Source organism: Pristiophorus japonicus, chromosome 1, assembly GCF_044704955.1.
Source record: "Pristiophorus japonicus isolate sPriJap1 chromosome 1, sPriJap1.hap1, whole genome shotgun sequence".
NCBI lineage: Eukaryota > Metazoa > Chordata > Chondrichthyes > Pristiophoridae > Pristiophorus > Pristiophorus japonicus.
The window spans coordinates 48,704,361-48,723,994 of NC_091977.1; the positions used below are offsets into that span (position 1 = coordinate 48,704,361).

The 19,634-nt window shown below is 42.9% G+C and overlaps 1 protein-coding gene across 11 annotated transcripts in view; it reads left to right on the forward strand.

Annotated features, from left to right (window-relative positions):
* The window catches only part of mast4 (microtubule associated serine/threonine kinase family member 4), a 532,941-nt gene that overhangs the window by 416,160 nt on the left and 97,147 nt on the right, over positions 1 to 19,634 (forward strand). The window lies entirely within an intron of this gene.

Genomic DNA, 19,634 nt, shown 5'->3' on the forward strand with positions numbered 1-19,634 from the left:
CTGGTATTGTCAGCTGCACTTGGCTAGTATTCTATCAAATAAAATGACTGTGTGCTTGCAATTTAGCGAAATGCAGTAACACAGTGTTGAAATGTGACATTTTGTTTTTAAATTGGAAAACCAGTTTGAAATCACAAATCACAAAAAAAATGTAAGATGTTAATGAAGTATTTGCTGTATTATTTTTCCCTTGAGGTTGCATAGTTCATTACCTGCTGCCATAGTTCATTACCTGCTAAATGCATGACTGGCACATAGGGCTACTCAATCACAGCAGAAACATCCAAACGAATTACTGCAGCGCGAACCCATTCTGAGACTAAACTACATAACAGTCAGTGATACCCCATAACAGTGGGGCTTTGGCATAAAGTGAAGGCTACCCATATGGACTGAAAATTACCTGAAAGAATCTATTTAAATATCAATTTCCATATTTATTGATGAATGCACAATATGATCTCAAGTATTAAGTCCCTCAAGACTATTATCCCAAACCAGGATTGCATCACTGCCATGAGCATCGTGAAAATAATTCATATTAGTAAAATCATTGGGTCTTATTTTCATTTACATACTTCTGTGCTGGTATCTGTTTTTTATATAAGGTTATAATTCACGCTTAATTTTCAGCCATAAATCTGAGAAATGCAGAATAGACAGACAGGCCAATGGAAGCCACCTATTATATTTACCTATCTCAATCCTTCACAATCTTGAAGACCTCGTTCAAGTCATACCGAAAAAAGTCTCAACTTCACCAGTCTTTCTTGTCTGTCACCCCTCATCTCTGGTAGTATCCCAAGTGAATCTATGCTGCCTTTTCATCACTCTCTTTATATTTTTTACAACTCATTTTTTTCTCTCAATCCCTCATGACTGTTATAATCTGATGGTTTGTAGATTTCCTCTATTTTATTTCTACTTATTCTAGCTTTCTTTTACATTGTTTCCCCTGCAACCACAATTTTTTCTTCTTTTTTCAGATTTGAACTAATCTCCTTGTGCATCCATAGAACCCCCGCCTGAGATTTCTCACCTTTATACCTCCTGGGTTATTCTTGATCTGTACTCTTCCATCTCCTTTTTAAATATTTCCCTATTGCTAATCTACAGTCCGATTTTCCTACTATATATTCTGATATTAGCTGCACCAATGAATGCGTCCAGCTCCTTCTGCACGCTCCACAGGAGCTGGTAACTTGTTCTAAGTGTCAGCAGCCCTCTTGGGAACATAGAAATTTACAGCATGGAAGGAGGCCATTTTGGTCCATCATGTCCGTGCCGGTCGACCAAGAGCTACCCAGCCTAATCCCACTTTCCAGCTCTAGGTTCGTAGCCCTGTAGGTTACGGCATTTTAAGTGCACATCCAAATATTTTTAAAATGTGGTGCGGGTTTCTGCCACTACCACCCTTGCAGGTAGTGAGTTCCAGACCCTCACCACACTCTGGGCAAAGACATTTTCCCTCATATCTCCTCTAAACCTCCCCCCAATTAAATCTATGTCCCTTGGTTGTTGACCCCATCTGCCAAGGGAAACAGGTTTTCCTATCCACTCTATCCAGGCCCCTCATCATTTTATACATCTCAATCAGGTCTCCCCTCAGCCTCCTCTGTTCCAAAGAAAACAGACCCAGCATCTCCAATCTTTCCTCATAGCCAAAATTCTCCAGTCCAGGCAACATTCTTGGTAAATCTTCTCTGCACCCTTTCCAGTGCAGTCAGATCTTTCCTGCAATGTGGTGACCAGAACTGCCCACAGTACTCCAGTTACAACCTAACCAGTGTTTTACAGAGTTCAAGCATAACCTCCATGTTCTTGTATTCAATGCCTCGACTAATAAAAGCAAAGATTCCATATGCCTTTTTAACCACCTTATCTACCTGTCCTGCTATCTTCAGGCATCTGTGGAGCTGTACTCCAAGGTCCCTTTGTTCCTTTACACTTTTCAGTGCCGTACCATTTACTGTGTATTCCCTTGCCTTGTTAGACCTCCACCTTACACTTATCCGGATTGAATTCCATTTGCCACTGTTCTGCCCACCTGACCAGTACATTAATATCTTCCTGCAATCCGCAGCTTTCTTCTTCATTATCAACCACACAGCCTATTTTAGTGTCATCTGCAAACTTCTTAATCATATCCCCAACATTTAAGTGCAAGTCATTGATATATATCACAAAAGGCAAGGGACCCAGCACTGAGCCTTGCGGAACCCCACTGGATACAGCCTTCCAGTCACAAAAACATCCATCAACCATTACCCTTTGCTTCCCTGAACCAATTTTGGATCCAACTTGCCACTTTGCCCTGGATCCCATGGGCGTTTACTTTCGTGACCAGGCTGCTATGTGGAATCTTATCAAAAGCTTTGCTAAAATCCATACACACTACATCATATGCACTGCCCTCATTGACCCCGTTGCCTCCTCGAAAAATTAAATCAAGTTAGTCAGACACAACCTTCCCTTAACAAATCCATGCTGACTGTCCTTGATTAATCCATGTCTTTCCAAATGAAGATTTATCCTGTCCCTCAGGATTTTTCCAAACATTTTCTCACCACTGAGGTTAGGCTGACTGGCCTGTAATTATTCGGTCTATCCCTTCCTCCCTTTTTAAACAAAGGTACAACATTAGCAGTCCTCCAGTCCTCTGGCACTACACCTGAGGCAATGATAGTCAAAGCCTCTGCTTTTTCCTCTTTTGCTTCTCTTAACAGCCTGGGATACATTTCATCTGGGCCTGGGGATTTATCCACTTTCAAAGCTGCTAAGCCCCTCAATACTTCGAATATTTCACACTCCTCCTCCCTTGTTGCAAACTCTACATCACCCCTCATTTGTGAAAACAGATGCAAAGTATTCATTAAGAATCATGCCCACATTTCCTTTGTGGTCTCTAATAAGCCCCACTCTTTCTCCAATTATCATCTTGCTCTTAATGTATTTATAAAACATCTTTGGGTTTTCCCTGATTTTACTTGCCAACATTCTTTCATGCTCTCGCTTTGATTACCTGATATCTTTTTTAATTGCACCCTGCACGTATACTCCTAGAGTCTCTGCAGTATCGAGTTCTTGGAATCTGTCGTAAGCTTCCCTTTATTTCTTTATATTGCCCTTGACATCCAGGGGGCTCTAGCCCCACTCTTTTTTTTAAGGGAACATACTTGCTCTGTACCCTCAGGATCTCCTCCTTGAATGCCTCCCACTGCTCTGACACTGATTTACCATCAAGTAGACGTTTCCAGTCCACCTTTGCCAGATCCCATCTCAGCTCAGCAAAATTGGCTTTACCCCAATTGAGAACTTTATTCCTGGTCCACCTTTGTCCTTTTCCATAACTACCCTAAATCTTACTGAATTATGATCACTGGCACCAAAATGCTCTCCCACTGATACCCCTTCCACCTGCCCCTCTTGATTTCCCAAAACCAAGTCCAGAACCGCCCCCTCCCTTGTTGTGCTTGAGTTCTCCTGAATGCATTTTAGGAATTCCACACCCTCAGTACCATTCATATTGCTTTTTTCCCAGTTAATATTAGGGTAGTTGAAATTCCCCATTATTACAGCTCTATAGTTTTAGCACTTCGCAGCAATTTGCCCACATATTTATTCTTCAATGTTTGGGGGTCTTTGGTACACTCCCAGTCGTGTGATCGCCCCTTTTTTGTTCTTCAATTCAACCCATAAGGCCTCGTTTGATGGACCCCGCTAACATATGATCCCTTCTCACAGCTGTAATTGTTTCTTTAATTAATACTGCGACACCCCTTCTTTTTACCCCCTCTCTTTCCTGTCTGAAAACCCTGTAACCAGGAATGTTGAGCTGCCATATCTGTCCTCCTTTCAGCCATGTCTCAGTAATAGCTGTAATATCGTACTTCCAAGTGTCTACCTGTGCCCTCAGCTCATTTGCCTTATTCCCTGTATTCCTTACATTGAAGTACATACCATTTAGTGGTGCCATCTCCCTTATTGTTTATTTTCCAGCCCTTGTTTCCTCTGTCTTCCAAATTCACTTTCTACTTTTCTGCTGCCCAATTCCAGCTTTGCTTCTCTCCCTGCTGAATCTATTCCCCTGTGCCCATCCCCACTGCCAGGATAGCTTAAACCTTCCGCAACAGCACTAGCAAACCCTCCCGTGAGGGTACTGGTCCCAGCTCTGTTGAGCTGTAACCCATTCGGGCTTGTACACGTCCCCCCTCCCCCAGAAACGGTCCAAATTCCTCAGGAATCTAAAGCCCTCCCACCTGCACCATCTCTCCAGCCACACATTCATCATCTCTATCCTCCTATTTCTGTACTCACTAGCACGTGGCATCAGCAGTAACCCAGAGATTACTACCTTTTTGAGATCCTGCTTTTTAATCTTCTAGTTCCCTAAACTGCCTGCAGGACCTCATCCCTCTTTCTGCCTATGTCATTGGTACCGATATGGACCACGAAAAGAGGAATCTCCTGACGTCTAACCTCGTCCTGTGCTTGCATAGCTTATACACATGACCCTGCTTTCCCTCCCTCTCTCGTTCAAATAGTTTGTCCACACAGACAATTCTCTATCCTTTGAAAACTTCAATGAAATTCCCCCAAAACTTTTCTAAAGTAAAAAGACCCAGTTCTCTCATTCTTCTGAACTAGGCACCATTCGAGTATCCCTCCTTTGAACATTTTCCAGGGCCTCTGCACCAACCACCAGTTTTCGGGATCAAAACTGAACACTTTCGGAAGATGTCAAATCCTTGGAGAGGGTGCAGAAATTATTTACTAGCATGGTACCAGGGATGAGGGACTTAAGTTACGTGGAGAGACGGGAGAAGCTGGGGTGGTTCTCCTTAGAGCAGAAAGGGTTAAGAGGAGATTTGATAGAGGTGTTCAAAATCATGAATGGTTTTGATAGTGTAAATAAAGAGAAACTGTTTCCAATGGCAGAAGGGTCGGTAACCAAAGGACACAGATTTAAGGTGAATGGCAAAAGAACCAGAGACGACATGAGGAAACATTTTTCATGCAACGAGTTGGTGTGATCTGGAATGCACTTGCCTAAAAGCGTGTTGGAAGCAGATTCAGTAGTAACTTTCAAAAGGGAATTGGATAAATACTTGAAGGGGGGAAAAAATAGAGCTATGGGGAAAGACCAGGGGAGTGGGACTAATTGGATAACACTATAAAAGAGCCGCCGCATGCACAATGTGCCGAATGGTCTTCTTCTGTGCTGTATTTGGAAAATGGTGACATGATAGGTCCAAGTCAGCATGGATTTGTGAAAGGGAAATCATGCTTGACAAATCTTCTGGAATTTTTTGAGGATGTTTCCAGTAAAGTGGACAAAGGAGAACCAGTTGATGTGGTATATTTGGACTTTCAGAAGGCTTTCGACAAGGTCCCACACAAGAGATTAATGTGCAAAGTTAAAGCACATGGGATTGGGGGTAGTGTGCTGACGTGGATTGAGAACTGGTTGACAGACAGGAAGCAAAGAGTAGGAGTAAATGGGTACTTTTCAGAATGGCAGGCGGTGACTAGTGGGGTACCACAAGGTTCTGTGCTGGGGCCCCAGCTGTTTACATTGTACATTAATGATTTAGACGAGGGGATTAAATGTAGTATCTCCAAATTTGCGGATGACACTAAGTTGGGTGGCAGTGTGAGCTGCGAGGAGGATGCCATGAGGCTGCAGAGTGACTTGGATAGGTTAGGTGAGTGGGCAAATGCATGGCAGATGAAGTATAATGTGGATAAATGTGAGGTTATCCACTTTGGTGGTAAAAACAGAGACAGACTATTATCTGAATGGTGACAGATTAGGAAAAGGGAAGGTGCAACGAGACCTGGGTGTCATGGTACATCAGTCATTGAAGGTTGGCATGCAGGTACAGCAGGCGGTTAAGAAAGCAAATGGCATGTTGGCCTTCATAGCGAGGGGATTTGAGTACAGGGGCAGGGAGGTGTTGCTACAGTTGTACAGGGCCTTGGTGAGGCCACACCTGGAGTAGTGTGTATAGTTTTGGTCTCCTAACTTGAGGAAGGACATTCTTGCTATTGAGGGAGTGCAGCGAAGATTCACCAGACTGATTCCCGGGATGGTGGGACTGACCTATCAAGAAAGACTGGATCAACTGGGCTTGTATTCACTGGAGTTCAGAAGAATGAGAGGGGACCTCATAGAAACGTTTAAAATTCTGACGGGTTTAGACAGGTTAGATGCAGGAAGAATGTTCCCAATGTTGGGGAAGTCCAGAACCAGGGGTCATAGTCTAAGGATAAGGGGTAAGCCATTTAGGACCGAGATGAGGAGAAACTTCTTCACCCAGAGAGTGGTGAACCTGTGGAATTCTCTACCACAGAAAGTAGTTGAGGCCAATTCACTAAATATATTCAAAAGGGAGTTAGATGAAGTCCTTACTACTCGGGGGATCAAGGGGTATGGCGAGAAAGCAGGAAGGGGGTACTGAAGTTTCATGTTCAGCCATGAACTCATTGAATGGCGGTGCAGGCTAGAAGGGCTGAATGGCCTGCTCCTGCACCTATTTTCTATGTTTCTATCATTATGCTTCTACTAGTCCAGATAAGACCTAACTCAAGTCTTGTACAAGGACAATATTCTTCTAGTTTTATACTAAATTGTCCTTGCTCTACGGACATGGACTATGTACTGGAGAAGTACCACCAACGCTCCACAAAATCCGACAAATTTATTGACAGGATAGGCATACCAACGTCAGTGTTCTCTCTCAGGCCAACATCCCCCAGCATTGAGGCATTGATCACGCTCGATCAGCTCCGATGGACGGGCCGCATTGTCCGCCTGCCCGATGCTAGACTCCCAAAAAAAGCACTCTACTCAGAGCTACATCACGGCAGGCGAGCTCCAGGAGGGCAGAGAAAACGCTTCAAGGACACCCTTAAAGCGTCCTCGAAAAATTTTAAATCCCCACCGATTCTTGGAAATCCCTGGTTTAGGACCGCTTAAAGTGAAGGAGAAGCATCTGAGAAGGCATCGAACACTTCGAGTTTCTTCGTTGGGAGTACGCGGAAGCCAAGTATAAACAGCGGAAGGAGCATACGACAAATCAAGCACCCCACACACCCGTCCCTCCAACCACCATCTGCCCCACCTGCGACAGAGGCTGTAGATCCCGCATTAGTCTCATCAATCGCCTTGGAAATAATTTTAGTGTGATCCCTGGTGGAACCCCACTGGTATCCGATCGCCCTGAAGAAGCACTTGCATCAATAATAACCCTTTGCCTGCAAGAACACAACCAATTTCCTATTCAATTGTATATCTGCCCGCCTATCCTAAAGGATCTTATAAAGTAAACTATGGAGCGTAACCTTGTAAAAACCTATCTAAAATTCCAAATAACGAATGTCAACAGGCCTATTTTCATCCACTAACCTATTTACCTTTTCAAAAAATTCAACCAGGTTGGTGAGACATGATCTTTTCCAGAAGCCATGTTGGGAATCTTTAATAACAGCATCTCTGCCTGGGTGGTCATACAGGTTATCTCTAATGATCCTTTCGAACAGCTGTCCAATAACACAAGTTAAGGTAATGGGCCTATAATTTGGGGCAAAGGTGGGTATATGGATCGCAGATCAGCCATGATCTCATTGAATGGTGGAATAGGCTCGAGGGGCTAAATGGCCTACCCCTGTTCCTATGTTCCCATTTCTTGGTTCTGACTTGCTGCCCTTTTTAAATATTGGTACAGGGTACTACATTAGCTTCCCTCCAATCCATGGGAACAATCCCTGTCTCAGGTGAGCTATTAAATATATGTCGGGCTCAATTAACACATTCCTCATTTCTTTGAGCACCCTGAGGGGAATGGCATTAGCCCTAACAGATATGAAATCCATTATTCTTTCCTGGATTATATGTGCATTCACATTTAAATTCACTTTAGTGATAACTGTACGTTGTATTAATGAAAGCTGAGCATCATCTGCTGGAATTAAGTCTGATAACCGTTTAGAACTCCGCCATGTCTTGAGTGTTGACGAGAGTTTGACCTTCAGAGTTCTTTCATGACCTTTGGTGTCTTTTATTGCTTTTTGCATCATACAATAGATTTTTTTTGAAAAAGGCTTTGTTATTACTACAGTACTACATTTATCCACATTAAAGAGTGATCTAATTCAAATATTTAAGATGATTAAAGGATAGGGTAGATAGAGGTGGGGGAATCCAGAACGGAGATGGGGGGTGGGCATAACCTTAACGTTACAGCTTGGCCGTTTAGGGGTGAAGTCAGGAAGTACTTCTTCAAACAAATAGTAGTGGAAATCTGGAACTCTTTCCCCCAAAAATATGTGGAAGCTCGGTCACTTGAGAATCACAAACAGAGATTGATAGATTTTTGTTAGCCAAGTGTTAAAGGCTAAGGAACCAAGGCAGGTAAATGGAGTTAAGATATAGATCAGCCATAATCTAATTTCATGGCGGAACAGGCTCGAAAGGCTGAATGGCCCACTCTGTTCCTATATTCCTATGATCCTAAACCTCTTCATAAATTTCAAGGCATTTATTAGGTCTCCCCTCAGCCTTTTCTTTTCTCGAGAAACGGGCCCCAGCTTGTTCAGTCTTTTCTGGTATCATTCTTAATCTTTTTTGCTCCTTTTCCAATCTCTATATCCTTTTTGTAGTATTTTAGAAATCATTATGTCTTTCAAAGCAGAACCTACTATTCTCCCCTTAAACAAACTTGACCTTTTTGTTGGGCTGATCACAGTGCTATTGATTACAGAAAAAACGGCGTCATGTTTCAAGAAAGACGGGGAGAGACTGAACTGTAACAAATTGTTTTTGTTTTAACACCAGTTTTCAACAAGCAGCCAATTGAGCATTAGATGTAAAATAGTTGTAGTTTGAAAGATAAATAAAACCTGAACTATTTGGAATGTATTAATGCTACAAGCTGTGTTCTGTTAAAGCTACAGTCACTCACATTTCCAAATTTGTAGGCAGCAGTGAAGAAGTTTACCTACATAGTCCTATCCACCGTGAATACTTATTAGGAGGAGCACAGGAATTTAGTTCTGCTGTGAAATATTGCAGAGGAAGTGAATTCCAATGATGTTTTGTGTACTCGAGCTGCTGACCTCGTTCCATTACTCCTGGGATAGAGCTGTAGGACTGACTGGATTCAGTGAGTGAATAGCAGAGGTCAGCAGTTTACACACACAAACCATGCATTGCTGAAATAATATGTGTTGGACTGCACTGAAGTGTTTTAACAGGTGGGTTTCTTTAGCTCCTACCTACAATCGATATTAATCATTTTGTAGAAAATCTGGAGCCCCAAATTAAAGGTATACGAGTGGAGTCTCCTGGTGGTGCTCACAATAGGGCAGAGGAAGTGTTGCCTTGTAGGATAGGAAGATTGTACCCTACCTACATACATACAAACAATGACAGACAGGAAAAGACTATTTGGCCCAATCAGCCTGTCCCACACGTATGTGAAGCCTTGTGTATGGCTATATATACACTCCCCACCCCACTCGAAACCATCCTGGCAGAGGCAAAAAAACACTTACTGTGCTATAGAAGTGCAGCCCCAATCATTGCCTTATATAAATTTGCTATTACTACTTTGCTCATAAAATCTATGCCCCTATTTAACAATGCTATTGGCCTTTTTATCTACCGGTGCTGCCATTTTTAAGGAATTATATATTTGAAGTTCAAACCCCTAGATTTCTGAATTCATCCATGCTATTCAGCAACTTTCCATTCAGCATTTACGCTGATTTCTTGTTTTTCTTCCCAAAACACATTCATTTCCTCACGACTGTCACCTATCAACCCATTCTGCTAACCAGTCGATGTGCTCCTGAAGTCTTCCACAGTCCTTCATGCTGGTAACCAAACACACCGCTTGTGTGTTGTCAGCAAATGTTGATATTGTTTCCCCCCGCCATGACCACATCCATATTATCCATACATTAAGAACAGAAGTGAACCCAGTCTTGACTCCTAGAGTACACCCTTTTCCAAAATTCACAAAAAAAGTTTAAAGAGCGAGGACTGAGCAATGCTGTGAAGTCATCTTTCGCAAGCATTAGAGTACTAACCAGAGCTAATTCAGCATGGATTTGTTAAGAGAAGGTCATATCTAACTAACTTGATTGAATTTTTCAAGGAGGTAACCATGAAAGTCTATGAGGGCAGTGTGTATGGTGTAGGGTATATGGATTTTAGCAAAGCTTTTGATAAGATCCCATATGGCAGACTGGTCACGAAAGTAAAAGCCCATGGGATCCAGGGCAAAGTGGCAAGTTGGATCCAAGTTTGGCTTAGAGGCAGGAAGCAAAGGGTAATGGTTGATGGATGTTTTTGTGACTGGAAGGTTGTATCTAGTGGAGTTCCACAAGACTTAGTGCTGGTCCTTTGCTTTTTGTGGTGTATATCAATGACTTGGACTTGAATGTTGGGGGTATGATTAAGAAGTTTGCAGATGACACTAAAATAGGCTGTGTGGTTGATAATGAAGTAGAACGCTGCGGATTGCAGGAAGATATCAATGTACTGGTCAGGTGGGCAGAACAGTGGCAAATGGAATTCAATCTGGATAAGTGTGAGGTAATGCATTTGGGGAGGTTTAACAATACACATTAAATGGTACGGCACTGAAAAGTGTAGAGGAACAAAGGGACCTTGGAGTGCAGGTCCACAGATTCCTGAAGGTAGCAGGCCAGGTAGATAAGTTGGTTAAGAAGGCAAATGGAATACTTGCCTTTATTAGTCGAGGCATGGAATACAAGAGCAGCGAGGTTATGCTTGAACTGTATAAAACACTGGTTAGGCCGCAGCTGGAGTACTGTGTGCAGTTCTGGTCACCGCATTACAGGAAAGGTGTGATTGCACTGGAAAGGTTGCAGAGGAGATTTACAAGAATATTGCCTGGACTGGAGAATTTTGGCTATGAGGAAAGATTGGAGATGCTGGGTCTGTTTTCTTTTGAACAGAGGAGGCTGAGGGGAGACCTGATTGAAGTGTATAAAATGATGAGGGGCCTGGATAGAGTGGATAGGAATGACCTGTTTCCCTTGGCAGAGGGGTCAACAGCCAGGGGGCATAGATTTAAAGATTTTGGGGGGAGGTATAGAGGAGATATGAGGCGAAATGTTTTTCTCAGAGGGTGGTGGGGGTCTGAAACTCACTGCCTGAAAGGCTGGTAGAGGCAGAAAGCCTCACCACATTTAAAAAAAATACTTGGATGTGCATTTAATGTGCTGTAACCTACAGGGCTACAGACCAAATGCTGGATAGCTCTTGACCGGCGCGGACACGATGGACTGAAATGGCCTCCTTCCGTGCTGTAAATTTCTATGAAAAAAATGTTTTCTATGATTCTAACCGTTGACACTTCAAGTGAATAGTTGGTGTTTTCCAACTTGTGTCTGTTTGTCAACTTTTACCAGCAAAAATCATGGTAATTAAACATCCTTTGCTGCTCTGAGGTCGTCCTATGAGGCACCTCAGTAAAGCTGTTCTGCCTGTGTGCTGTTTTCCTGTGCAAGCACACTGGATTAGATGGATTTCACTCCAGAGCCAGCAGCAAGCTTGAGGCGTGCTTTGTGTCACTATAGAAGCAAAAGGTTTTGTAGCTCGCTTGTTTTCCTATTGGCCGAGTACCTTTGTTTTGGCCAGTGGACATATCAGCCCTCATTGATGTCGGTGTTAGTGGGATTGACAGTAGATTGTGTTGTGGGGAATGTCAAAATGACCTCTTATATAGAGTGCTGGGGGAATTCTTGTAAGTACCTGAATTTAATGTATTCTGAATCTTTTTAATGTGCCTTTCACTTCACATTTGTTTTTCTCCAAGTTAATTAGCATGCCTCCTTCACCCCCAAACAATCATTACTGTCATCACACTAACATTACACAATAACCCTCATGCAATTTATGTGCATCAACCACATCTTGTATCTCCAAACCTCTCAGTGCAATCAGACCTGTTAGTATATGTATCCGATGTGAAGGTAGGGATTTCCTGCGTGGTGGAATTTAGTTGCCTTTTTATGGCTTCATTGTCTCCGAGTCAACTCATTCCTCATCCTCCCTGTATTTACATCCATGTAAAACTGTCAAATATTTATTTGTAAAAGTTAGTTCATGTGGATTGTGCTTTTTACATAGAATGTACGGCATAGAAACCAGCCATTCGACCCAACTGGTGTTTATACTCCATAACATAGAAACATAGAAAATAGGTGCAGGCGTAGGCCATTCGGCCCTTCGAGCCTGTACCGCCATTCGATAAGATCATGGCTGATCAATCCTTCAGTACCCCTTTCCTGCTTTCTCTCCATACCCCTTGATCCCCTTAACCGTAAGAGCCATATCTAACTTCCTCTTGAATATATCCAATGAACTGGCGTCAACAACTCTCTGCAGCACGGAATTCCACAGGTTAACAACTCTCTCAGTGAAGAAGTTTCTCCTCATCTCAGTCCTAAACGGCCTGCCCCTTATCCTAAGACTGTGTCCCCTGGTTCTGGACTTCACCAATATCAGGAACATTCTTCCCGCATCTAGCCTGTCTCATCCAGTCAGAATCCTGTATGTTTCTATGAGATCCCCTCTCATCCTTCTAAACTCCAGTGAGTAAAGGCCCAGTTGATCCAATCTCTTCTCATATGTCATTCCAGCCATCCCTGGAATCAGTCCGGTGAACCTTCGCTGCACTCCCTCAATAGCCAGAATGTCCTTCCTCAGATTAGGAGACCAAAACTGAACACAATATTCCAGGTGGGGCCTCACCAAGGCCCTGTACAACTGCAGCAAGACTTCCCTGCTCCTGTACTCAAATCCCCTTGCTATGAAGGCCAACATACCATTTGCCTTCTTCACCACCTGCTGTACCTGCATGCCAACTTTCAATGACTGATGAACCATGACACCCAGGTCTGGCTGTACCTCCCCTTTTTCTAATCTTCCGCCATTCAGATAATATTCTGCCTTCGTGTTTTTGCCCCCAAAGTGGATAACTTCACATTTATCCACATTATACTGCATCTGCCATGTATTTGTCCACTCGCCTAACCTGTCCAAGTCACCCTGCAGCTTCTTGGTGTCCTCCTCACAGATCACACCGCCACCAAGTTTAGTGTCATCTGCAAACTTGGAGATATTACACTCAATTCCATCATCTGATTCATTAATATATATTGTAAATAGCTGGTGTCCCAGCACTGAGCCCTGTGGCACCCCACTAGTCACTGCCTGCCATTCTGAAAAGGACCCGTTTATCCCGACTCTCTGCTTCCTGTCTGCCAACCAGTTCTCTATCCACGTCAGTACATTACCCCCAATACCATGAGCTTTGATTTTGCACACCAATCTCTTGTGTGGGACCTTGTCAAAAGCCTTTTGAAAGTCCAAATACACCACATCCACTGGTTCTCCCTTGTCCACCCTACTAGTTACATCCTCAAACAATTCCTGAAGATTTGTCAAGCATGATTTCCCTTTCATAAATCCATGCTGACTTGGACCAATCCTATCACTGCTCTCCAAATGCGCTGCTATTTCATCCTTAATGATCGATTCCAGCATTTTCCCCACAACCGATGTCAGTCTAACTGGTCTATAATTACCCGTTTTCTCTCTCCCTCCTTTTTTAAAAAGTGGCGTTACATTAGGAACCCTCCAGTCCATAGGAACTGATCCAGAGTCAATAAACTGTTGGAAAATTATCACCAATGCATCCACTATTTCTATGGCCACTTCCTTAAGTACTCTGGGATGTAGACTATCAGGTCCTGGGGATTTATCAGCCTTCAATCCCGTCAAGTTCCCGAACACAATTTCCCGCCTGATGAGGATATCCTTCTCACTAGTCCTTCGGACCCCTAGTACATCGGGAAGGTTATTTGTGTCTTCCTTTGTGAGGACAGAACCAAAGTTACTTGTTCAATTGGTCTGCCATTTCTTTGTTCCCCATTTATAAATTCACCCGAATCCGACTGCAAGGGACCAACGCTTGTCTTCACTTATCTTTTTCTCTTCACATACCTATAGAAGCTTTTGCAGTCATTTTTTATGTTTCCGGCAAGCTTCCCCTCATATTCTATTTTCCCCCTCTTAATTAAACCCTTTGTCCTCCTCTGCTGTATTCTAAATTTCTCCCAGTCCTCCGGTTTGCTACTTTTTCTGGCAAATTTGTATGCCTCTTCCTTGGATTTAACACTATCCTTAATTTCCCTTGTTCGGCACGGTTGAGCCACCTTCCCCGTTTTATTTTTACTCCAGACAGGGATGAACAATTGTTGAAGTCCGTCCATATGATCTTTAAAGGTTTGCCATTGCCTATCCACCGTCAACCCTTTAAGTATCATTTGCCAGTCTAACCTAGCCAATTCACGTCTCATACCATCAAAGTTACCTTTCCTTAAGTTCAGGACCCTAGTTTCTGAATTAACTGTGTCACTCTCCATCTTAATAAAGAATTCTACCATATTATGGTCACTCTTCCCCAAGGGGCCTCACACAACAAGATTGTTAATTAGTCCCTTCTCATTACACATCACCCAGTCTAGGATGGCCAGCTCTCTGGTTGGTTCCTCGACATATTGGTCTAGAAATCCATCCCTAATACACTCCAGGAAATCTACCTCCACTGCATTGATACCAGTTAGGTTAGCCCAATCAAAATGTAGATTAAAGTCACCCATGATTACTGCTGTACCTTTATTGCACACATCCCTCCCGCCCTACTGTTTCAGCAGTGTTCCCGTAGGGTTGTAGGGCTGAAGGAGGTTACAGAGCTAGGGAGGGGTGAGGCCATGGAGGGATTAAAACACAAGAAAGATGAGCATTTTGAATTCGAGGCATTAGTGGACTCTGAGCCAATAAAGGTCAGCAAACACATAGGGGATGGGTGAATGAGAATTGGTGCGAGTTAGAATACAGGCAGCAGAGTTCAAGTTTATAGAAGGTGGGAGAGCATTGGAATAGTCAAGTCTGGAGGTAACAAAAACATGGATGTGTTTCAGCAGCCGATACACTGAGGCAGAGGAGAAGACAGGCGATACTATGGAGGTGGAAGTAGGCGGTTTAAATAAAGCTCAATCCATCCCTAATTATCTGTGTTTTGCCCCTGATGTTTCCTTACCCATGTCTGCTGACAAAAATCAGCGTTGGATTTTAAACTTCCCACACTGCTCTGTCGTCCCATAAAACTCCATGGCAAAGTGGTTCTAAGCATGCGTACTGGAATAAGTGGCTTCCATGCCCAAGTCAGTTGCATGTTTGAAGCATTCAGCATGCAGAAGCAGGTTTCCCTTCTACCTTTCTTTCCTAGCCGAATACTTGTGTTTTAACAAGCAGACTTTATCAGTACTGTCAGGATTGGCATTGCTGCACTCGCTACAGCTTTTAATTTGGGGGCATTGTGGTGCCAGTATTTTACTGAAATTTTGCAGTGAACAGCTCATGCACTTTGGGGGATGTACTGCAGAATTCATCTTATAATTATCAAATTACTTACCTAAAAATGAATTGATTAACCACGTGGTTGATATTTTTTCTTTGGCCATCAATGATTAAATTATATCAGTAAATTTGGCATTTACAAGTAAAAGTTCCTCCTATTTTTGAGGTTAATCTTTAACAACCTCCCATCTAATCACATATTTCTTACTAAAAGTAGATTCAACAGACTGTTTTATAGCAAAAAAAACATTGACACAAAAGTGACCAAAAGGTTTCGAAGGTAGTCTTGCCCCTTGGTTCTTTGATTTATAAATTAATGGCAGTTCATGTTTAAGTGGTAGGAATGCACAATGTAGCTTGTAGATAGCCTAGGGTGCACGGACCCTCCAAGATACGAGGAAAAGTTCCACTGGATTTGCCAACTGAAACAAATGTTCTTTTTTGACTGCTGTTGAATAGTTTCCTGTATGTTTGGTGATAATCCAGTATATCCCTTGGGTACTGTATTCATTATTTAAACCACTGCCAGTTTTAGTACTGGTCAACCAGGAGCCAGACTAGATGTTTTTACTCAATTTATGAAAATAGATGGAAATTTTATGTAGGCTAGATTAAATCCATAAATACTGTTTCAGTAACTGCAGTTTTGTTATTGGCACATAACATTGGCCACCCTCCCTCCATTTGGCTGAATTTGCAACATGCCAATTGTAGGTCTGTAACATTCTTTGTTACACGCAGGGAAATGAATTCATACAATTGGCACATGTATGAATTCCTAACATAAATCAGAGAAATATGGCTTGGTTTATTCAAACCAGACACATTTATGGAGGCTTAATGTTCTTGCCCTGTGTGCTCCTCATCCCTTCATTATCTGATATTTCCATCACTGCACAACTTCTGATGGTCACTTGTAACACTTTTATTTTCATACTTGAAATATCTGTAAAACCTTTCAAAATTCATTATTTTTCTTAAACGGCAGGATTATAGAAGACTCCAGAATGCTTAAAAAGCAACCGGTAGTGGCAAAAAAATCAAAATGTTTTCGAGGGGGAGTACTTCTAGAAAACAAACCTAGCATCTTTAGCGCTCAACTCTGCTGTCAAAATCGAAGGATTCTATTTAGAAGCTTTCAAAAATTAGAAGAGAAATTATGATTGAAGAAAAGCTAGGATTGTCCAACATGTAGAACATGCTGATTTCACAATAGGAGTTACTTACATTACTTGAAAATTTCAAACCATTTGAGTTTGGCTATTTTATTTATACATGTATTGCCTCGCTTTCAACTGCAAAGATAACGGAAAACACAAAACTCAGGAAAAGGAAAATACGTTCTTTACAAGCAGGGTTTCATCTTTTAATTAGACTTGAAGCTGCAATAGAAATTAGTTTAATTGCATAACTATTGCCAACAGAAACAGCAGTTATTCATTATGTTTATCGATCTCTGAGGTAATTGCTGTTTTCATCTTTGCTTATTATAATGGTTAAGTTAGATCTCAAATACTTCACAATTGAAGATGCACACCAAACCAACAATTTAATTTCACTGTAATTATTATTATTACTCTGTTCACTCGCCACTAATTCCATCCCCCTCCTTGGCCAGTGTCTCAGGAACGGTAGATTGACCTTGGAAGGGGATGCAGCGCAGATTTACCAGAATGATACAGCGGATTAAATGGTTAAATCCTGAGGACAGGTTGCGTAAACTTGGCTTGTATTCCCTTGAGTATAGAAGATTAAATAATCTGATCAAGGTGTTTAAAATGTTAAATGGACTCAATAGGGTAGATACGGAGAATCTATTTCCTCTGGTGAATCAAGAACGAGGGGACATAGAATCAATCATACAGCACAAAAGGAGGCCATTCAGCCCATCGTGCCTGTGCCTGCTCTTTGAAAGAACTGTCCAATTAGGCCCAGTCCCCTGTTTTTCCCCATAGCCCTACACATTGTTCTTCATATAATTAGAGCTAGGCCATTTAAGAGGAAAATTAGGAAGCACTTTTCACGTAAAGTGTAGTAGAAATCTGGAATTATCTTCCCCAAAAGGTTATGGCTGCTGAAATAATTGGAGCTTTCAAGACTTGGGTGGACAGATTTTTGTTAGGTAAGGGTGTCAAGGGATATGGAGCTAATGAGGATAAATGGAGTTGAGAAACAGATCAGCTATGATCTAATTGAATGGCAGAACAGGCTCGAGGGGCTGAATGGCCTACTCCTGTTGCTTTGCAACCTCTGCACCTATTCTAACTGGAGCTGAGCTTCTAACCCCACAAAGACCACCTACCTCCCCTTCCATAACATCACCCATCTCCACTGCTACCTCAACTTCATCATTATAGGCAATCCCTCGAAATCGAGGAAGACTTGCTTCCAGTCTAAAAGTGAATTCTCAAGTGACTCTACAGTCCAATACAGGAATTACAGTCTCTGTCACAGGTGGGACAGAGAGTCGTTGGAGGAAAGGGTGGGTGGGGAGTCTGGTTTGCCACACGCTCCTTCTGCCTGTGCTTGGTTTCTACATGCTCTCAGCGACGAGACTCGAGGCGCTTAGCGCCCTCCCGGATGCTCTTCCTCCACTTAGGGTGATCTTGGGCCAGGGATTCCCAGGTGCCAGTGGGGATGTTGCACTTTATCAAGGAAGCTTTGAGGGTGGCCTTGTAACGTTTCCTCTCCCCACCTGGGATCGCCTGTCGCGTCAGAGTTTCGAATAGAGCGCTTGCTTTGAGAGGCTTGTGTCGGGCATGCGGACGATGTGGCCCGCCCAAAGGAGCTGGTTGAGTGTGGTCAGCGCTTCAATGCTGGGGATGTTGGCCTGATCGAGAACACTGATGTTGGTGCATCTATCCTCCCAGTGGATTTGCAGGATCTTGCGGAGGCAGTGTTGGTGGTATTTCTCCAGCGCTTTGAGGTGTGTATTGTATATGGTCCACGTTTCTGAGCCATATAGGAAGGCGGGTATCACTACTGCCCTGTAGACCATAAGCTTGGTGCCAGATTTGAGTTCCTGGTCTTAGAACACTCACTAGAGGTGGTGTTGGCTGATGCTTCAAGTTATCTGCTGCTGAAACCCTTTACCAGCCAGCCTCCCATCTGCCACCATCCATTAAACTTGAGCTCATCCGAAACTCGTCTGCCCTGATCCTAAACCACACCAAGTCCCGCTCATCCATCACTCCTGTGCTCACTGACCTACATTTGCTCCTAGTCCCCCAACTCCTTGATTTTAAAATTCTCATCCTCCTGTTCAAATCCCTCCATGGCCTCTGCTCTCTCGATCTCTATAACCTCCTTCCAGTCTACAACCCTCCGAGAATTTTACATTCTCCACATCTGGCCTCTTGTGCACCCTACTCCCTTCGTCCCACCATTGACAACCATGCCTTCAGCTGTTTAGATCCTGAGCTCTGGAATTCCCTCCCTAAACCTCTCTGACCCGCTCCCTCTCTCTTCTCCTTTAAGACCCTCCTTGAAACCTAGCTCTTTAACCAAGCTTTTAGTCACTCATCATAATATCTCCACCTTTGGCTCAGTGTCAACTTGTCTGACTATGTTCCTGTGAAGCACCTTGGGACGTTTTCCTACATTAAAGCCGCTATATAAATGCAAGTTTTTTTTTAATATGCCCTCCAGATCACGAACCTGGAGGAAATTGCTTATTTTGGCAGCAGAACTTAACATATTAATATCCAAAAGTGAGCTGTATTTTTTTTTGATCAGCTGACATTCTTGGCAACCCACCACCAAGCTTAAGAGTCTCTAAAGTAAACTCCTGAGAAATGCAAATGAGTAATTTCCATTTGGCTGATATGGAGTGGGTACCCCTGTCCTGCACACTTGCATAAACCGAGAACTTGTGTGCAGAGTGGCAAGAAGGAAAGATAAAAGTTCACAATTTACTAGCACAGGGATTGTTGTTGCTTTTCAGATAGGACCATCGACCTGTTTGAATTTAGTGGAGCATATCTATTAAATGACTGGCACACCCCTCAATGAGCCAGGCTGGGTCCCATTAATGAGCCAGGTTGGTGTATCAGTCATTAACAGCACCTGAGAATACTGCAGACCTACCTTGGCTCGGTATCAAATTACTGATGCTGCCGAACAGGATCTACTCATTTCCAATAATTCCTCGGCGCCAACATAACCCCAAAGAAAC